The 12,151-nt window shown below is 39.3% G+C and overlaps 1 long non-coding RNA gene across 1 annotated transcript; it reads right to left on the bottom strand.

The window, feature by feature from the left end:
• Window positions 1-707: 707 nt before the first annotated feature.
• Window positions 708-10,607, bottom strand: LOC115924914. The gene is made up of 6 exons (XR_004064473.1): window positions 10,460-10,607; window positions 7,069-7,102; window positions 5,838-5,892; window positions 4,267-4,362; window positions 3,006-3,044; window positions 708-756 (listed from the first exon to the last, which is right to left on the bottom strand). It is a non-coding gene; the product is annotated as an uncharacterized LOC115924914 (long non-coding RNA).
• Window positions 10,608-12,151: the final 1,544 nt, after the last annotated feature.

A 12,151-nucleotide genomic window follows, 5' to 3' on the forward strand; every position in this document is an offset into this window, starting at 1 on the left:
CAATATTTATCTTGAACGACTACTTTTCCAATCTACTTTACTCTTTAAAATGTATACCTCTTTTTTTCTTTCCCAAGATTTACAATATTACTGCTTTCAACTGTAAGTATGGTCTTATCAAGTTCCAGGAATTAGAGTTAGATTCCTTTCCCTCTATTGTTCTTCTTTTTATTTCAGTTTACTTTTAATTCCTTCTAGAAACTGCCAATAATTTCTTTATAATTGACAATAATTATGTCTTCTAAAAATGGCAATACAATCTTTAGAAATATTCTGTTCCAGTTTTGATTCGATTCAAGATTTCCAGATTCAAGTTTCATTCAGTATGTTTCAGATTCAAGGTTCAAGATAGTTCAAGTTCAAGTGCTAGTTCAAGTGTAAGTTCAAGAGCAAGTTCAAGTGCAAGTTCTTTGGAGAGTTCAAGATAGTTCAAAATAGTTCAAGATAGTTCAAAATAGTTCAAGATAGTTCAAGATAGTTCAAGTGCAAGTTCAAGTTCAAGTGCTAGTTCAAGTGCAAGTGTAAGTTCAAGTGCAAGTGTAAGTTCAAGTGCAAGTGTAAGTTCAAGTGCAAGTTTAAGTGCAAGTTCTTTGGAGAGTTCTTTGGAGAGTTCTTTGGAGAGTTCTTTGGACAGTTCTTTGGAGAGTTCTTTGGAGAGTTCTTTGGAGAGTTCTTTGGAGAGTTCTTTGGACAGTTCTTTGGAGAGTTCTTTGGAGAGTTCTTTGGAGAGTTCTTTGGAGTGTACCACCCTCGGTCCTGCAAAAGACAGAAAGGAATAGAAAAAAAAATTAATTAAATTCAATAGACACGTCTGGGCAATTCTTGAGAAATCATCAAGGAGCTCGTAGGATAGAACCTTGTGGTACACCATTTGTTATAGACAAAAAAATTGAGGAATTATTATTATAAACTACATATTGAGATCTATTAGAAAGATTACTTTCAAACCAAAATGACAGACAAATTTTAGTGTTGTTGTTGTAGTTTCCGAGTGGTGAGTCAACACACTGATTACTGAGCTGGGAGACATTGCCAGGCATAGCGCCATAAATCGAAACTAAAAAAAAAAAAAAAAAAAAAAATTACTCTTTCGCCGCATAGGCCGCACCCCGACTTTTTGATATTTTCTCTTCCAATAATACTGCGGCTTTTACGCCGGCAAATACGGTAGTCACATTACCCAAAATTAGCCTGCTCGGCGGCCGAGCGGCGAGTTTTTAGCCAATTTTGCCCGGTCACCGCTCGTTTTTAAGGCATCGCTCGGTCGCTGCTGAAGTTTTAGCGCGGAGTTAAAATTCGGGCGGCGCCTGCTCACTTTCACTCGCCGCCCAGACTACGCTCGGCGACCGGGTGGTCGCCGCCCGGACGCCGGCCTAATCGAGCGTGCACCGTCGAGCGATTTAGGTCAACAATCGAAGCCCCTAGGTCAAAGGCTGTCGAGCAGTCGCCGCCCGGTCGCCGCTGGAAGATTAGTCGGTCACTGGGCGGCGAGTCCAAAATAGGTCGGCAGCCTTTGACCTAGCGCCTTCGATTTTTGACCTAAATTGCTCGGCGGCGAACGCTGGATTAGTTCGGTGCCCGGGCGGCGAACGGCCAGGCACCGAGCGTATTTTGGAGCTCCGCCGATCACTGGCCGGCCGCCGGGCAATTTCTTTAAAATCAGCCGGGGGCTGGTGGGAGACCGCCCGGCAATCGGAGGGTCACCGGTCGGTCACTGCCAGGACACCGCTCGAAAAAGCTCCGCGATTTCGCCCAGTTTTTACCTAAAATCGCTCGGCGACCGGTCGCCGCCCGGACGCCGGCCTAATCGAGCGTGCACCGTCGAGCGATTAAGGTCAAAAATCGAAGCCCCTAGGTCAAAGGCTGTCGAGCAGTCGCCGCCCGGTCGCCGCTGCAAGATGAGTCTGTCACTGGGCGGCGAGTCCAAAATAGGTCGGCAGCCTTTGACCTAGCGCCTTCGATTTTTGACCTAAATTGCTCGGCGGCGAACGCTCGATTAGTTCGGTGCCCGGGCGGCGAACGGCCAGGCACCCAGCGTATTTTGGAGCTCCGCCGATCACTGGCCGGCCGCCGGGCAATTTCTTTAAAATCAGCCGGTGGCTGGTGGGAGACCGCCCGGCAATCGGAGGGTCACCGGTCGGTCACTGCCGGGACATCGCGCGAAAAAGCTCCGCGATTTCGCCCAGTTTTTAACTAAAATCGCTCGGCGACCGGTCGCCGCCCGGACGCCGGCCTAATCGAGCGTTCACCGTCGAGCGATTTAGGTCAAAAATCGAAGCCCCTAGGTCAAAGGCTGTCGAGCAGTCGCCGCCCGGTCGCCGCTGGGAGATCAGTCGGTCACCTGGCGGCGAGTCCAAAATAGGTCGGCAGCCTTTGACCCTAGCGCCTTCGATTTTTGACTTAAATTGCTCGGCGGCGAACGCTCGATTATTTCGGTGCCCGGGCGGCGAACGGCCAGGCACCGAGCGTATTTTGGAGCCCCGCCGATCACTGGCCGGCCGCCAGGCAATTTCTTTAAAATCAGCCGGTGGCTGGTGGGAGACCGCCCGGCAATCGGAGGGTCATCGGTCGGTCACTGCCGGGACACCGCGCGAAAAAGCTCCGCGAATTCGCCCAGTTTTTACCTAAAATCGACCGGCCACCGACGGGAAATCGACAGGTCACCGCCCAGGCATCGCTGGGGCTCTACAAGCCTGCTCGACTTCTCCAACAATCTATCATTTGCACTAGGTGTTTAAAAACAAACAAACTTGTTCTTCTTTATCAACTCCTTACATAATTCAAGGATTCTCTTCAAATTTTGGCAACACCCAATGGAAGAGTATTGAGAATTGTCCACAAAATTATGTTACATACCTACGGAAGTGTCATAGAAAATTTCATTAAGCCATAGCTTTCCTATTCCGCGTTCAATTATGTTCCCAATTATGGAGATCTGTTTCATTCCATTGTAGCTTTATTTTAAAAACTACTTGACTTTAGCCTTCTTAAGCAGATCAACTTACTCTCTGCAACTCTCAGCAATCTTGAAAACAGTCAATAACCTGAAAGAAAAAAAGAAAAGAAAAAAACAATTGCATTTCATAAAATACCAATATGATTATATTACAAAAATAAATACAAATAGTGAGCCCTCATTCAATGCTTAAAGATACTATGTCCCTTTTGCAGCCACAATCAAATTCTGTAGAACTTTATAGGAATTATGAATATGTCATGTATGTCCTATCTGTGAAGTTTAAACGTTAGCAGTGTCCTAATATTCAAATTATGCAAACAAACCCGTTTACTTGCTACATTAGCTTCACTGTCAGACACTATTGAGTGACTCACTAGCTTTTTTCTTCTTTGAAAATAACATACATGTACATAAAATGAGCTGTAAAGGGTATATGAGCATTTGTCAACATCAATATCCCACTTCTGCTTGTAATGGCCAAAATTAAACTGATTGAATCTTTGCGCAGCATAAAATGTACGACCATTCGGTACAATGGTCTGGAAATCAGACCATTACTTACTGGCTCTATAGCTCTTAAGTCGATTCGACAACTAATAGTCGTTATTTTCCAACTTAAAGACATTTTCAAGCCCCACTTTTTTTAGGGAAGTTCTAAATTAGTATTATCTTTCAAATGCTGTTGAAATTTAACCTTTTCATTTTGTTGGCCTGCAAATGGGACATAGTACCTTTGAAGGCAAAGACCAGTTTTGGTCATGCGATTGCATTGTGAAAAAAACGTTGTGGAATCGATCAGAAAAGGTTGCTCAGCTAGCATATAAGTATTGGTGTGATCTGGATCATCAAAATGATGAGATTTGACCCAGTCTTGGTAAAGTTACAAGCACTGTACACAGAAAGATGTATGTGGGACTACGCGACACACACAGAATAATAATTATTTAACTTTTGATTAACACAATAAGACTAACTAGATGGAACTTAGACTGCGTGCAGTCGAAAATGATGCCTCCGCTATAGAGCGATTTTACAAACCAAATCGGAAGCAATTTTTAATATTCAAGTTTGATTGTAATCCATTATCAAGTTTGATTGTAATCCATTATCAGGTTCTCAGAATATTTTGATTACAAGCTATTTCAGTTTGAGAGTAATGCCTCTGGCTACTTTGTAGTGGAGGCATGAAAATCGAGAATGATCTTATCTGTTTGGATTGAAATCAATCATATTGTGATGATAATTTTCATCCATCAAAGTCCTTAGTAACTACCGTTCCAAAGATGGTGAAAATAAACAAGACATACCTCCTCGTCCCCTTCCTCCGCCGAATTCTCCCCTTCCGCGTCCACCGCCGCCTCGTCCACCGAAACAGCGTCCTCCTCCTCATCCACCAAATCCACCTGTAACAAACATTGTATGTCTAGTTAGAATCCACTGTATCGTATTTGTATAATAATTAAAATTATATTATTAAAGGTATAGACCAGTTCTGGTCATGCAATTCAATTGCATTGTGAAAAGAAACGTTGTGGAATCGATCAGAAAATGTTGATCATCTATAAGTATTGGTGTGTACTGCAAGGTTCTGGAATCATCAAAATGATACAAAATTTTGCCCAGTTTTGGTAAATTAAAAGCACTGTACACAGAAAGATGTATATGGGACTATGTGATATCTATCCAGGCCGAATCTATATTTTAACTAGATGGAATTCGACTGCGTGCAGTCGAAAATGATGCCTCCGTCATAAAGCAATTTTACAAACCAAGACAGAAGAAATTTTTCGAATTCAAATTCAATTGTAATCCATTAACAGGTTCTCAGAATATCGTGATTACAAGCAATTTCTCATATACATATATGACCCTTTGATCTTTGACCTCATGACCCTAAAATCTACTCAGTTCATTGGCTCTGCAAGATGTCCTGAGTTAAATAGTAATCCATCTGTCAGTTCTAATGAGAATGCGTTCACAAGCTATTTTTGCATACATAATGAGCCCATGACCTTTGACCTTATGAACCAAGAATTTACTCAGTTCATTGGCTCTGCAAGTAACATACATGACCTAATTTTGTCAGGAATCCATCGGTTGGTTCTTGAGATAACGCGATCACAAGCTGTTTTTGCATACATAATGTGCGCTGTGGCCTTTGACCTTTGACCCCAAAATTTAATCAATTCATCGACTCTGCAAGTAACATACATGACCTAAGTTTGGCAGCAATCCATCAATCGGTTCTTCAGATAACGCGATCACGAGCTGTTTTTGCATACATAATGAGCCCTGTGACCTTTGACCTCGTAATCCCAAAATCTAATCAGTTCATCGGCTCTGCAAGATACATACATGACCAAAGTTTGGCACAAATCCATCAATCGGTTCTTCAGATAACGCGATCACGAAAACGGGACGTACGTACGTACATACAGACGGACGGACAACCCGAAAACATAATGCCTCCGGCTACTTCGTAACGGAGGCATAACAATCAGGGTTTCATTCTCCTTTAAATGAAGTTGGGTGGGGTGGGGCAAGAGGTGGGACACATCACACACAGCACAAACCCATATCCATCGTAATTAATCATAAATTCATCAGATCATTAACAATTGTTATGCTTGGGGACTTCTCGCTCAGCCAAATTGAACAGCCAAATCTTGCACAATCTAATTTTCATACCCTGTACAAAAGTGGCCAGTGCTCATCCAAGTATGAATTATTATCACATGTGTTGGCATCATATGATAGACAAGAGCTTCACCCATCCATACATATGACAATTTCCCGAGAATGTTTCACATTTTTTATTTATTTGGCAGAATATTTAAAAGTTTCAACTTTGATTTTTTTAGACACTCGGTATACCTACACTCCAAAAACTTTCTTCCGTCAAAGTCCAAAGCCCCTGTCAAAGTCCAAAGCACCTGTCATCAAAACAAAAAATAAAAAGTACAAGTAAAACATGACAAAAATATAAAAAACAAACAATTAAATAAACCAAGTTAGATTCATCACAAATTCAACTTTGGTAACAACTAATTTGCATACTTTGATGTCACTCAAACATTTCATAATACAGTCCAACCTCATTATAACAATTCAGTATGTCATACATATCAACCATCAAGGCCCCATTGCATAAAACTATCGTATCTTTACAATTAATGATATCTCTACAAACTATGGTAAATACCATTGATTTCTTGATTTTTATTAGCTAAGCAGTGTTTGCAGAGATACCATTAATTGTAAAGATACAATAGTTTTATACCACAGGGCCCTGGACTTGACAAAACACTACCTACCGTATGTACTTTTGATGCTAAATTAACATGCTACAATTGATTTTTCCCCAAAGGTCACCTACATTAATTATCCATCCTGATAGGTTTCTTTCAGATAGCATGAGGGCAGTACAAATATGTATCAAGATTCCATTCATTCTTTTGGAAGCCACCTAGCCATCATCAAAATTGTATTAAAAAAAAGAAGAAAAAAAGAAAAGAAAGGAGGCCCCCCCCCCAAAATGAAGCGGGCGGGGACGCTAAACATGTAAAAAAAAATTAATGGCCTAACTCAAATCTTTTGGGACCCATAAAATAGCTTTAACTTAGACAAATTTTGATTTAGGACGATCATAAAATAATAGGACAAAACAGGTTGGGCTACGTGTAGACTTTCAACCATAGCAATTTTTGACTTATCCAAGTTCGACTAAGGCAAGGTCAGCTGTACTATATGTATTGCATTGGACTAAAATCAAAATACATCTATCATTTGCACTAGGTGTTTAAAAACAAACAAACTTGTTCTTCTTTATCAACTCCTTACATAATTCATGGATTCTCTTCAAATTTTGGCAACACCCAATGAAAGAGTATTGAGAATTGTCCACAAAATGATGTTACATACTTACGAAAGTGTCAAAAATGTTATATAGAAAATTTCATTAAGCCATAGCTTTCCTATTCCGCGTTCAATTATGTTCCCAATTATGCAGATCTGTTTCATTCCATCGTAGCTTTAATTTAAAAACTACTTGACTTCAGCCTTCTTAAGCAGATCAACTTACTCTCTATTAACAACTAATATCAACTTACCGGTACTAACCAAGTCTCTAAAGAACAGTCAAAACTGAAATACAAATAGAAAAAAAAACAAAAAAACAATTACATTGCATAAAATTCCAGAAATGAACATATCACAAAAATAAATACAAATGGAAATAATGAGGCCTCATTCATAATGCTGAATTACATAAATACAACGGCCCGTATTCTGAAGTTGTGTCTAACTTAGTCATGTCTTAAGTTAAACGACTGTTTAGTTAGACACGACTTTAACGCGAGGTCGTGTCTAAGTCCTGTTTAACTAAATTTTGTATTCTGAAGTAGTGTCTAAGTCTTGTCTAACTAAACAACTGTTTAAGTCCTGTCTAAGTCGTGTTTAACTAAACTGTTTAAGTTCTGCGCAAGTCGTGTTTAACTTTTAGTCATGACTTCTGCGCATGGCCAATAGGCGTTAATTCTGACGATAGACCCAATGCGCATGCATGCGCGCACCGGATAAATAAATTAACGCGCACAGCTAGCTGTGTGCGTGCTGGTACCATGGTGATGTGATCGTGACGTAATGACTAGACTGCATGTACTGTGTACGTAGTACATATGTACTGTACATACTCAGACCTGCCAACCTCAAGAGTTCAAAAACTGTATTCTTTAATCCCAAAAGTTGTATTTTACTGACAAAAGTTATATTCTTAAAAATAAACACGGACTGTGACATGATGGATCAATGCCTCTTACAGTTCCTACAAACAGGAAGAAAATTTGTTATGGATCATTGGCTGAATATGCATGATTTCGTCACGACTGGTGTGTTCAATGAACCAATGAACATCCCCAAATGGCCGATGTGAGATGCTTGTAGGATACTTTAGAGGTCAGAATGGGCATTTTGCCATTAGTAATGGCACACACACAGAATTTTAAAAAAATATATTAAAAAAAAAAAAAAAATTAGGGCGCAATTTCCCCCCCCCCCCCCCCCTTTATTTTACTTTTGCCTTGGATTTAGGCCTGTTTTGACTTTTGGATTTTATAATGAAGCCAGGAATTTCAGCTGTCTGATGTGGACTCGTCTCTAGACCCACTGTATGGATTTTATTTTTAATCAAGGCAATGAATCCCATTGACTTTTTGGTAAGCCTGCAAGGTCTTAGTAGGGAGGCCAATGCCCGGGCGTAAGGCTTCTACGCCTACGATTTGTGCGCTCGTCGTCCAAGTCAGAAAATTACCAGAAGAAAAAAAAGGGGAAAAAAAAGAAAAAAATATCTATGGAATAAAATGTATAATAAATACACAATTACACACTCCACAACATACCTATAATCTCGGATCTGTAACGGTCTTTCACCATTTATTGACGATCTTCCAGATTTTGACATATTTTAATCCATTAATTGGGCTAGCAGACGAAAATAACGGACGCACAAGAGAAACTAGAAGGGTCCTAGAGGGCGATGAGGTTAGCTCACTAAAATCCTTCTCAATGACCGAAGGTAAAGCCTAAAAATATGGAATCAATTTAATATCAAAGAACTTTTGATAGAGATTAACATATCAGATGTGCACAAATGTCACTTTTAACAACTAGAAAATATAAAGAAAAAATATTATATCTTTTTAATTGCAGATTTTTACAAACTGCACATTCGAAGGTAGATAGAGTACGATGTTTTTGTCAATCTTGCGTCGGTTTGAGCCCCATAGCTAGAGCCATCTCAAATTGAGAAGAAAAACTGTGAACAGAGACCTCATTGTTCCAGCCCCAAATAGAAGTCTTGCGACATCATTATATGAATATGTATGAGCTCCGGTCTCATCGCGCGCAAAACAAATTTGACGTAGTCTCACACATAGTACCTTATTCTCAGCACTAGACACCAGTGTCGTGCAGTAATGTATGAGAAGTGTAACAAAAGACATTCCAGTAAAAAAAAAAAAGTCTATGTGAGCAGTCTATACTCCAATTGAGAAGTGTAATGAATGCCATGATTTGAACGTGTGTGTTTTAGTGTATGATATCATCATATGGTTAGTGAGAGAGAGAGAGAGGGAGAGAAATATCTCCGTAAGTAGTACACGTCTATCAATGCGTGCAGTCATGTTTGATTCCGTATTGTGATCGCTACAAGTGCAAGTTGGATTTATCGATCGATGATAATGCAGTGTCAGATCTTTACTCATGAGGAAATAGTAATTGGAATACATCGCAAAACTAAGGTAGACCTCTAGGCCTAGATCTATTTATTTATTTCAATTACTTTCTTAATTTACAATGAGTGGCTTTCGAGCTTTCTCTCTATCATGTTTTGACCCTCCATGCCATGGCTAGCATGGCTCGATTGCGGTTTGCATGCAATTACCGTACCTGAATGAATGTACTTTCGCGCGAAGTTTTGAACTTGTTGTCCGGGCAATGACCATGATGACACGCCCATTCCCTCGGGCCTGTCTAATTCTCAACGTAATTGAAATTGATTGTTTCAAGGCTCGTCTTACGGACGGCCAGGCGCGCGCGTAGAAGGAAATGTATAATTATGAGCTGGATATCTCCTATTTTATGGACATTCTGGAGTCGGCAGATGGGTGAGTTGTCTTAGTGAAAGTAAATGCTTTCTTTTAATCTTAGTTTTATTATAAACAAAGTAGTAATTAAAAAGTTAGATTTGGGCATTGGCCTCCCGGCGCTAGTGTAGTTCCGTAGACCCTATCCATTTTTTTAGCAGTTTAATAATCCATTCTTAGGCTTAGCAAAGGAATTTTAGCCCAATTTGTTACTAATTTGAATCATAATCATGATATAGAGGTCTAGGGCCTATTGCATTTTCCACCTGAATTTGGATCACATCCGACATCGGGAAACCTCCGTTTAGGGCTTTGATGTCGACGTCGTTGCTCAGTACCATCTCTACGCTATAGCTCTGCACCTCAAACTGAAGCTATCAGTCCAAAATTATGCACATTTCTCGCATGCACGATACCATAAACCATACGAGAAGTTTGCATAATTTTGGACTGATAGCTTCAGTTTGAGTTGCAAAGCTATAGAGACGGTACTGAGCGACAACATCAACATCGAAGCCTTAAAGTTTAAACGGAGGTTTCCTGATGTCGGATGTGATCCAAACTAGTCTATGTCTAGGTCTAGATCAAACTTTTAGACCTATGGCTATGAATTAAAATTAGTAAAAAATTGGGCTAAATTTCCTTTGCTAAGAATGGATATGAAACTGCTAAAAAAAATGGACACGGAACTACACTAGCGCCGGCCTCCCTATCTATACACAACGCCGCAGCAACAATTATAAACCTCTGACTGCTCTGTACGGTAAGCGGTACAGGGGTGTGTTTTGACTAACGTGTGGCTGCAAACATGACTTTCCATGCAGCATAATGAGAAGGAAATCTCGAATAATCAACTTACCTAAACGACGTGTACAACTAAGGTCAAGATTCGGCTTCACAAGGCAAGATTTTGTCCAAGAGACAAACCACAAAGTGACGATGCTCTCGCGACGACAAATGTTGTTGTTGTGTTTTGGTTTAATGGCGATTAGTCAGTAATTTGACTATTGTCACCAAAATACTTTACGGCACGCGTTATATCTCTCATTTTTGTATTTTTTAAAAATATATTTATTTCGTTTTATATTTATCTATCTTTTAAGATAGTATCGAAAAATAATATTGTAAGCAAAACATTCATGTGCTTTGTTAGTGTTTTTTAACAGTACGTGCAGATTATTTGTTATTCACATACACACAATACATAAATGTATTAAAAAAAAGGCATTACGGTATTCTCTAAAACAAAAATAAAAATTGAAAAGAAAGAAATCTTGCAAAATTAAATTCATCAGGTAATTCACCAAGTCTATGTTATCTACAAATTGATTAATATTTTTATTGTAAAAAGATATCGTAGACTACTCTTGCAATTAAAACTGAGGCATCTAAACAAATAATTATACATAATACATTTATAAAGCTCTGGGTTTTCCTTGTGCTTGATCATTTTTAAAAAATTCTGTAGGCTAACATTCTTATTCTTTCTTTCAAATCAAATCATAAATGCCCATATTTATTTCACTTGAATATTGATATGAAAATCTCATTTTCAGTTTAAATAATCATAATAGGCAACACTTTGGTCTTTGTCCAGTAAAGCCATGTCCCAAATGAATTTTGGTTTTCAACTTAACTGCCAAGTCTTAAATGTAAGAGATCCATCATCAGTGGTGGATCCGGGGGGATGGGGGTGGACACAATCGACGCCCCCTATTTTTGTGAAAACCACTCATTGACTGCATGTTAAAATCATAAAAATTTGGGTGCACCCCCCCCCCCCCCATTTTCGGATCCCCCTTTTAAATCCTAGATCCGCCACTGCATTATCTTGTCACAATCACAATGATCATCACAACAATCCTACCAAGGATCACCCTTATGATGACCATAATCATCTTCATCTCCATATACATCATTATCATCATAATCATCATCATGCACCATCATCATTATCAACATCATATCATCAATATCTTCATCAACAACATAATTGTCATAAACACAAAAATGGACTCGAGTTGGCTTATAAATTAAAAAAACAAAAAATAAAATCTTTCAGATAATTATGTCAGTTCCATTATAAGCCAACCCGAGTCCACTTTGGTGCTTCACACATCAATTCCAGGACCAACCGAGACCGGTTTAAAATCTTTATGCAAACTCAATCCAGTTTTCAAATGGCATATCATCTACACATACATTGTGCCACCTCCACAGGCCACCTCAGTCCATATCTAACACTTTTCTAAGACCACTTGAAGCACAATCCAATACAGTCCACTCCTGTTATAACGACATTTGGAAAAGTGCATAACATGCATTGTATCTAAACTCGATATAACAGGAATACTGTAATCTAATATGATAACACTATTACAACTTGAAACCTATTCACTCACTCCTCAAAGAAATAAGAATCATTGTATAACAATGCACATACACTGTACATGGCACATAGAATTCATCTCTACAATTCATTCATGGACAACACCATCCCCTGATTAGTATTTCAATCACATAAATAAATTTAAACAGTTATTCATGAAAC

The sequence above is a fragment of the Strongylocentrotus purpuratus genome, unplaced genomic scaffold (genome assembly GCF_000002235.5).
Source record: "Strongylocentrotus purpuratus isolate Spur 01 unplaced genomic scaffold, Spur_5.0 spur5_scaffold_17, whole genome shotgun sequence".
NCBI classification, from domain to species: Eukaryota; Metazoa; Echinodermata; class Echinoidea; order Camarodonta; family Strongylocentrotidae; genus Strongylocentrotus; species Strongylocentrotus purpuratus.